Source organism: Gasterosteus aculeatus, chromosome X, assembly GCF_964276395.1.
Source record: "Gasterosteus aculeatus chromosome X, fGasAcu3.hap1.1, whole genome shotgun sequence".
Classification (NCBI taxonomy): domain Eukaryota; kingdom Metazoa; phylum Chordata; class Actinopteri; order Perciformes; family Gasterosteidae; genus Gasterosteus; species Gasterosteus aculeatus.
In genome coordinates, this window is record NC_135698.1 from 21,656,227 (window position 1) to 21,664,674 (window position 8,448).

The following is an 8,448-nucleotide window of genomic DNA, read 5'->3' on the forward strand; positions in this document are numbered from 1 at the left end:
CAAAAGTTTTAGAGATTGATTACTTTTTCTAGGACTTTATCGGGTTCTGAAAAAAACCCAGACGGTTGTTTACTTGCAGTGTGACAAGCACCCTCTAATAATCACACGGAACACGCAGTAACGCGGCTGCGCCACGGACTAAAATCACAGAATTATGCCGTTGAAAATGACATTATTCGAAAATGGAGTAAAACTAATCTCAGAGGACAAAGACACAAAGCCGTGATGCTAATACAGGCAGGAGTCAAACTCCTATATTTGCAGGTCATGGTGTCAGACGCTCCGAGTTTTCACACATGTACTGTTGGACGATGCCCTCCTTCCCATTCACCCAACGAAACACCTGAAGATGTCCAGAGGAATAATAACGGCCGAGTGAGTCAGGGTAGTTATTACACGGTTACTGCTTTTATCCATAACGACACACTGCAGAGTTTGTAAAGCTTTCCTTCATCAGTAATTAGACAGAAAGTTCAGATGTTAGCCAGAGTGCAGGATGGCCTTTGAAATGCCTTATTGGATGAGCACAAACAGGGCTTTGCAGGTTGTGGCCTGTTTACCACAAATCATAAATAATTCATGATCTATTTTGCAAAAAATGCTGCAGTGTTTTCATGTTTATATTCCAAGACACTACTTTACATTATTATCCAATTCAACCTTTTGACAGCCCTCTAAAATGGGCGTGTTAAGCTGTTGTGTGTGCATTTTTTTTTTTCTCTTAAAGTAACTTGAACCCTGTTTGCAACTAACAGCAAACAATGACAGTTCGTTACGTTAGTCTCTCCCTCTGATTGAGCTTCACGTGTTTGTATTTAATGAAAATATGTCTTCAGTGAGTGCAGTTAGTGGCCGTGTGGGCTCCACGGTAGCTTTGGCATAACTAAGAAGAAACTATTCTGCACAAACTTCGGGGTGTTGATGGGAATGTCACCTGATGTTTCTTCCAATAACGGTTGTTCACGAGTTTATCTCCTCTGACTTTTCTTCCCAGTAAATGTAGCGGTCTAAACTTGTGTCATTTGCTCTTCCGCGGCTCGGTTCTTGGTCTCATCACTTTTTGGCCAAGTCTCTCAGTGTCTTTCACATGTGTGTATATATATATATATATATATATATATATATATATATATATATATATATATATATTACATTACATGTCATTTAGCTGATGCCGAAAAGTGCAACTTTGCATCAAATAATAATTGCTTGCATCTGAACCATTTGGTGTTTGCTGATTTGCAGCATTACGTGCTGGTTTCAAGAGATGGGATAGAAAAAACAGTCTAACAATAGTGGCAAATTGGTCCTCGATTCAAGCCCTGCTCCCCTCCAAATCACCATCACGGTTTTAAATCATGATAAATGAGCTTGTAAGGGGGAACTGGTTGAACCTGGATGCATGGACGGACACTCAGACACGCACACACACACACACACACACACACACACACACACACACACACACACACACACACACACACACACACACACACACACACACACACACACACACATAAAGACTCCTCCTCTGCTTCTGGCCCAGAAAGGTGTTCAAAGTGGAGAAGCTAGAGGGAGCTGTGGGTGTTTACTATCCACAGTTAGACCCCCTCTCTCACTCTCCTGTCACGGTGTCGTTTTATTTCCTGTCTTATTTTGTAGTTTTCGGCTTTTTGTCTCCCTGGGTAACTTCACTTCCTGCCTTGTCCTGTCATCGTCTGTGATTGTCTGATTGTTTCCACCTGTTTTGCCCGTTGGCCTTTTGCTTTATTGGAGCCTTTTCGACTATTAAAGTCTCCAGTCCCCGCTCCTGAGACCCATGACCCCGACGCCTCCAGTCCCCGCTCCTGAGACCCATGACCCCGACGCCTCCAGTCCCCGCTCCTGAGACCCATGACCCCGACGCCTCCAGTCCCCGCTCCTGAGACCCATGACCCCGACGCCTCCAGTCCCCGCTCCAGAGACCCATGACCCCGACGCCTCCAGTCCCCGCTCCAGAGACCCGTGACCCCGACGCCTCCAGTCCCCGCTCCAGAGACCCATGACCCCGACGCCTCCAGTCCCCGCTCCAGAGACCCATGACCCCGACGCCTCCAGTCCCCGCTCCAGAGACCCATGACCCCGACGCCTCCAGTCCCCGCTCCAGAGACCCATGACCCCGACGCCTCCAGTCCCCGCTCCAGAGACCCATGACCCCGACGCCTCCAGTCCCCGCTCCAGAGACCCATGACCCCGACGCCTCCAGTCCCTCCAGACTCGGACTCAGGCTCCCTCCCTCCCATCCCGTGGTCCTCTCCCACCCTCCCTTTGGTGATTTGAGGGCCGTCTGGGATCCGGCCCTTGAGGGGGGAGTTATGGGGGGGAATGAGCCGGGGACTGCGGAGGTGTTCGGTGTCGCCGCCGCCGACTGCGGAGGTGTTCGGTGTCGCCGTCGACTACTCCGGAGGTGTTCGGCCAAATGGCCGGCCGCCCGCCAGAGTTTCCTGGGCGGTCCGACCAACGTCTCTGGTTTCCCTCCCTCCCACCCCTTGTCCGCTCTCTGCTAGTGTGAGCCGTCTGGAATTCGGCCCTTGAGCGGGGGGGGGGGGGGGGGTACTGTCACGGTGTCGTTTTATTTCCTGTCTTATTTTGTAGTTTTCTGCTTCTTGTCACTCTGGGTAACTTCACTTCCTGCCTTCGTCTGTGATTGTCTGGACACAGGTGGAAACAATCAATCACCTGCACCTCCCTAGTGTATTTAAGCGGTGTGTGTCTCCTGTCACTTGGCGCGCCAATGTCTATTGTTCCGGATGTTCCTCGTTCCAGCCAGCCTCCCCCCCCCCCCCCCCACACACACACACACACACACACACACACACACACATGGGTCCCAACATGGACAGGTGACTTATAAATATCTCATGAGCGGCTCAAAGAACCGAATGAAGTTCCTCTGACACGTGAGGTGTAGGGTGTGTAGTCAGCTGTTGGGACAAAGAACACAACAAAAATGACGCTTTTAAGTGCACCCTTCTGTTGCATCGAACCGAATGGAACGAGATATCACACCCAGAGCAAAGTGTGGGTTTGCTCACTCAGGAGTGATGCATTAAGGTTGTGCGCATGCAGCAGCGTGACCTGAGGTGAAAAATCCTTGTTTCAGAAAGGCGACTGACAGTTGGGCTTAGTTTAGAAGCTCTTTACCAGTATTGGGGTTTCGTGCTCATTGAATTTCAGTCTACAGACCAATCAAGGCATAGTGACTTGACATTGTATTATCCATTGTTAGTGGAGGGATACGTATCTCTTATACGAGTCTTCAAGCAGCAAGAGACGCAGGAGAAGACAATTTGCTCAGGTTTCGTTGGTTTCTTTGTTGCGGCATTATACATAAACATCTGAAATGCAAATCCAATCAGTAGGATTCCAGTAGGTACAGCAGGTATTCAGTGTGTTGAAATTTGCCCCTCTGGAGGATAAAATGCCGTGAACCTCCTCGGGGGGGTAATCGATCTCCGAGAAAGTGCAACAGAGGTTCTTCATGTAAATATAAAAATATGGCCACAGGCTTTGGCCATTGTGTTGATGGCACGGGCCCACTTGCCAACTGTCATCGGGGGTGGACACCAAAGGATCTTCCTGGTAATCTCCTCTCCATATATCTGACAAGAAACTGATTGTAAATCAACCCTGCTTTTGTAAGATTAGCCTTCTTCTTTTACCAAACAAGGAATGAGCTTATCTACAGCATTACCTCGTCCTGAACCATATTATTTTGGTGTCAACTGTCACACATGCTCTACAGTTTCTGCGGGGTTATTGTGTTGTGTCTCTTGTAAACATAGCTTATGTATCCACCAAAGTCGGATTGAATGAGAACCTAATTGCATCCTTTTATCAGAGGACAGCGGAGCATTGTGCTTGTTGCATCAGCGCATTCAAAACATGAAAGCTCTTTGAGAGAAAGGCGCGGATTCCCATTATGATATGCAAATTACAGGGTAACCAATGGCATCCAAAGTACACAAACAATTTTGTCAAAAGTAAAAACAGAAAATAATAAAGAATAACTGAGTGTTGTTATTGATCGCAGTTATGATAGCTAAATGCAACAGCGTATGTTCTTTCTCGATTTTAATCACTGCCATTATTTTGTCAGTCGATGGGGAGGGCCCGTCAAATATTTTGAATTTATTTTTAAATCTGGGACAGAAATTCAGCGAAATTGAGCAGAAGTAAAATGTTCTCCCATCTTAGGCTAGGAGCACAAACAGGTCCAACACGGGTGGAAAAATGTATATTATAGCTCGTCTGAAGCTGTGTTCCTCTAACATACAGAGCAAAACAATTCCGCTTCAGATTACATATGGTTGACGCTGAGTTGTTTTCTTGTAAGCGCTACTACCTTGGACAAGCAACCTTGCAAGTGGCCCCCCAGGTATTTTTATTTTTAGAGCTTTGTTTTACGGAATGCCACCTTAAACTTGTATTCTTTCTACTGACCAGCAGGCGATGACTCCTCTGGTTGCTGGAGGTTTGATGCAATAGAAGTCAATGATAAAAACCACCCTCCTTCTCACTTGATTCATTACCTAAGTTAACATTGCAATCATCAGTAAATGTTCTCAGGATTCTTGAATGCAGCATGATGTTCATTATGGGCCCATTTAGTGTAAAATAGATGATGAAGCTTCAGGGTGTCGTCTGGTCTGCGAGTTGTTTGTGTTTTTCTTTTACATCTTCTACTCTAATATTGAGAGTTAACTGTAACCATTTTGGTCTTATTCAGTGTTCGGTTGGGCTTATTTCTCCGAAAAATGACCATTGCCAAAATGCTGAGGCTTCAAAACGTCTGTCCAGCACCCCCAAAAATAAAATATGTAACGTAAATCAATACAGTGACATTTAGCCCATCCTGCTGTAGGGAGCAGCTACTCTTCAGTGCCATGGGAGAGGTTTTTAGGGTTCTCCTCTTGCTGGACCGTAGCATTGCCCAGGAGACACCCCGAAAGATCACTAGTTAACACTCCAAACTCCATACTTTTCTATAAAAGACATATATACAATATGTAGCCAATGGCTGCCGCTTAGACTAACGTGTACTGTGACTTGAAAAGTGCATATCAGCGTGATTCAGCGCGATGACTACAGCACTTCTATTCAAACGGTTTCCGTATTTGTTGCTGGTCGCTGAATGAGGGCGTAAAATGTGACACACCTTGCACTTTAAATGACTGCCTGTAAATCCACTAAATGAAGTTTCCACAGGTGAAGCACATATCCAGGCCATTGAAATCACTAACAGATTTACGCCTTTACCCTGCTCAGCCATGACCGCTGCCAATGCTTGGAGCGGTTTGAACCTGTTATGTGAGAAAGCCCTGAGCCTCCAACCTTCTCTCTGCGGGGGAAATGGCGCCGGGGCCAGACATCGATCATCACGCTGCGATCTTAAAATCGAGAAGTTTGTGTGCTGCGCCGTGTACCCAAAGAGCGGAATCCTCATTGTTGTTCATGCTGCAACGGGCTAAAGACCATCGGACAGCAGACGGCAGTCATTTATTCCATCCGTGCACGCGACTAACAGCCATTGATCACTTAGAGAGGACAGAGCAACTTGCCCCAACGACCACACAGACGGTGCATTTCCACGTGAGCTAAAGGCGGACGACGGCGTACAGCGGCAGTAACACACACATGCAGGCATGGACACACCTTTCCTCTCACCTTGACGCCGACCTCTGCCTCTCCTTTTTCCAGCTCTATTTCCCTTAGACCGGAGGGTTCGTGGGGTCAGAACAATTGGACAAGCTGAAGGGAACATTTGAGAGTGATGTCACGTCATGGTCTGAGGTAATAGAAAGACTTGAAGGCTCCTAACGGCCAAAAATATACCATTAGTGCCCTGCTGAGGACTGCAAAGGCAAACTCAGGACCTCATTTATTTCAGCTCTAGCTGCACGCTGCAATGCCGACGTGTCTTGTTTGCCATGACAAAAAATGTTTTCTCTCCAGCGAACCTGCGCCCGTCCCCTCCTTCCCAGGCTCATTTCAGAGCCTTTGAGGCAACACGAGAGAGGAAATTGTTGTGGAGTAAATAAGTCACGTCGCATCAGCGGTGCGGTAATGTGTTTCTAATGATCGTCTAAAATGAGAAATCCTCTCGTATTAAGCTGAGGTAATTAATAATATAAAAAACGAAGTGACAGGGAGCACCCAAACAATATGGGGTGTGCTCGACTAACGAGCCTGCAATATGGATTTATGCTGATATATTCCTTATGACAGACACCGAAGTACATTCAGAGGGTTCCAAGTGGCATATCTTGTGTTCCATGACACCAAAACATGTCATTCAAATGTCACTCGAAACGTTCATTTACGTTTAGCTTTTTCTGATAACTGAAACTAATCCCAGTGTGTTGAAATGTTGGCGAATGAGTGAATGAAAGCAAAAGTGGGTAAGTCATGAAATGTACGAGGACATAAAGCTTTCATCTTGATCCAAGGGTCAAATCAACCCTAATGAGGTTCAACTGACACAAACAAATTCTATTTAGTTTTTTTTTGCATGACTTGGCTTTAGTCCGGCTTGCTTTCAGTCTCTGTCTGGATTCTCCTGCACGACCTCTGGATCAATGCCAACAACAATCTTTTCAAACTCGGTTGGCCACAACTTCCACGCACATCTTGTTCCCGTCGTCCCCCGACACTGAAATGATGCATATTGTAGAAAAGCTGAGGTACATTTTCTTAGTTTTAAATTGTGCTGAATGTAAACACACAGCGGCTGACAGCATAACTCCCTCGTGTCCATCCTATCACATGATATCCGCGCGCTACGATAGAGCCGATAACTCAAACAGCATCACAAGCGTAGTTGTGACGGTGTACATCTGCCCGAGGCCTCCCGTGTCGGCTGGTGCAGCTGACATCGGCGGGTTCAGGATCAGGATCGGGAAACATTTATTTACAAAAATATGCTAAACATACAAGGAATTTGTCTTGGCGGTTGGTGCGCGACAGTAGACAGACAAGACAGCAGTGCACAAGTAATAAAATAAAGTAAAATGAAATGCTAATGCTATGGGTTAGTAGAATAAGGCTATGGGTTAGTATAAAACAAGGGAATAAAGTTACAAATTTTAAATATTAAAAAAGTTAAAAAGAAAAATATTAAGCATAAAGTGCACTAACAAACAAGTAACAAACAAGTAACAAACAAGTAACAAACAAGTAACAAAGTGACGAGTGACGACAAAGGGATGAATTACAGTTAAAGTGACATGTGCAGTATGAGGGGGAGTGACCGGTGGAATGTTATAGTCAGTCAGTGGGGGACCGGCTCTGTTGATGAGCCCGACTGCCGACGGGAAGAAACTGTTGGTGTGGCGGGAGGTCTTAGTCCTGATGGACCTCAGCCTCCTGCCAGATGGAAGGGGCACAAACAGGTTTTGTCCGGGGTGGGAGGGGTCGGCTACCATCTTTTTAGCTGCTTCAGAGACCTGGAAGCGAACAAGTCCTGCAGGGACGGCAGATTGCAGCCGATCAGCCTCTCTGCAGAGCGGAGGACACGCTGCAGCCTGCCCTTGTCCTTGGCTGTGGCTGCAGCGTACCAGACGGTGATGGAGGAGCAGAGGATGGACTCCATGATGGCCGTGTAGAAGTGGACCATCATCGTCTTTGGCAGGTTGAATTTCTTCAGCTGCCTCAGGAAGAACAACCTCTGCTGAGCCTTCTTGGTGATGGAGCTGATGTTCAGCTCCCACTTGAGGTCCTGGGTGATGATGGAGCCCAGGAAACGGAAGGAATCCACAATAGTGACGGGGGAGTCGCACAGGGTGATGGAGGAGGGTGGGGCTCTGTTCCGCCGGAAATCCACTGTCTTTAGAGCGTTGAGCTCCAGGTTGTTCTGACTGCACCACGACACCAGATGGTCAGACTCCACCTGTAGACGGACTCGTCCCCACCAGAGATCAGTCCAATGAGGGTGGTGTCATCCGCAAACTTCAGGAGCTTGACGGACTGGTGGCTGGAGGTGCAGCTGTTGGTGTACAGGGAGAGTTGAGTTAGTCACGGCGTATGATGTCACCACACAGAACACAAACTGGAAAACAATCTAGATGCTGCTCCTCTTACAACCGTGCGACTGTGAGCAGACACACACACACACTGTGGCTTCCAATTAAAGCCGTGGCCTTCGATTGATTGCACCAGGAGAGACTGATTGCGTTTGGAGCCACAGTGGCTTGAGTGCCCTGATGAAGGGCACTTTGATAAAAGACATTCTGTCGATCCGCATTGCTCGAGAAAACGGGGACTTCACGTGGTCTTCTGTTAAAATGTAGAGTCATCAGAAAACATATTGAAGTTTTTGCATCCATGTAGTCCGGCATGGGTCATGAATCTGCCACGCTGAACACATTTTCATCTTGCTAACTACCTTTCTGTTGTATACAGTATCAATAT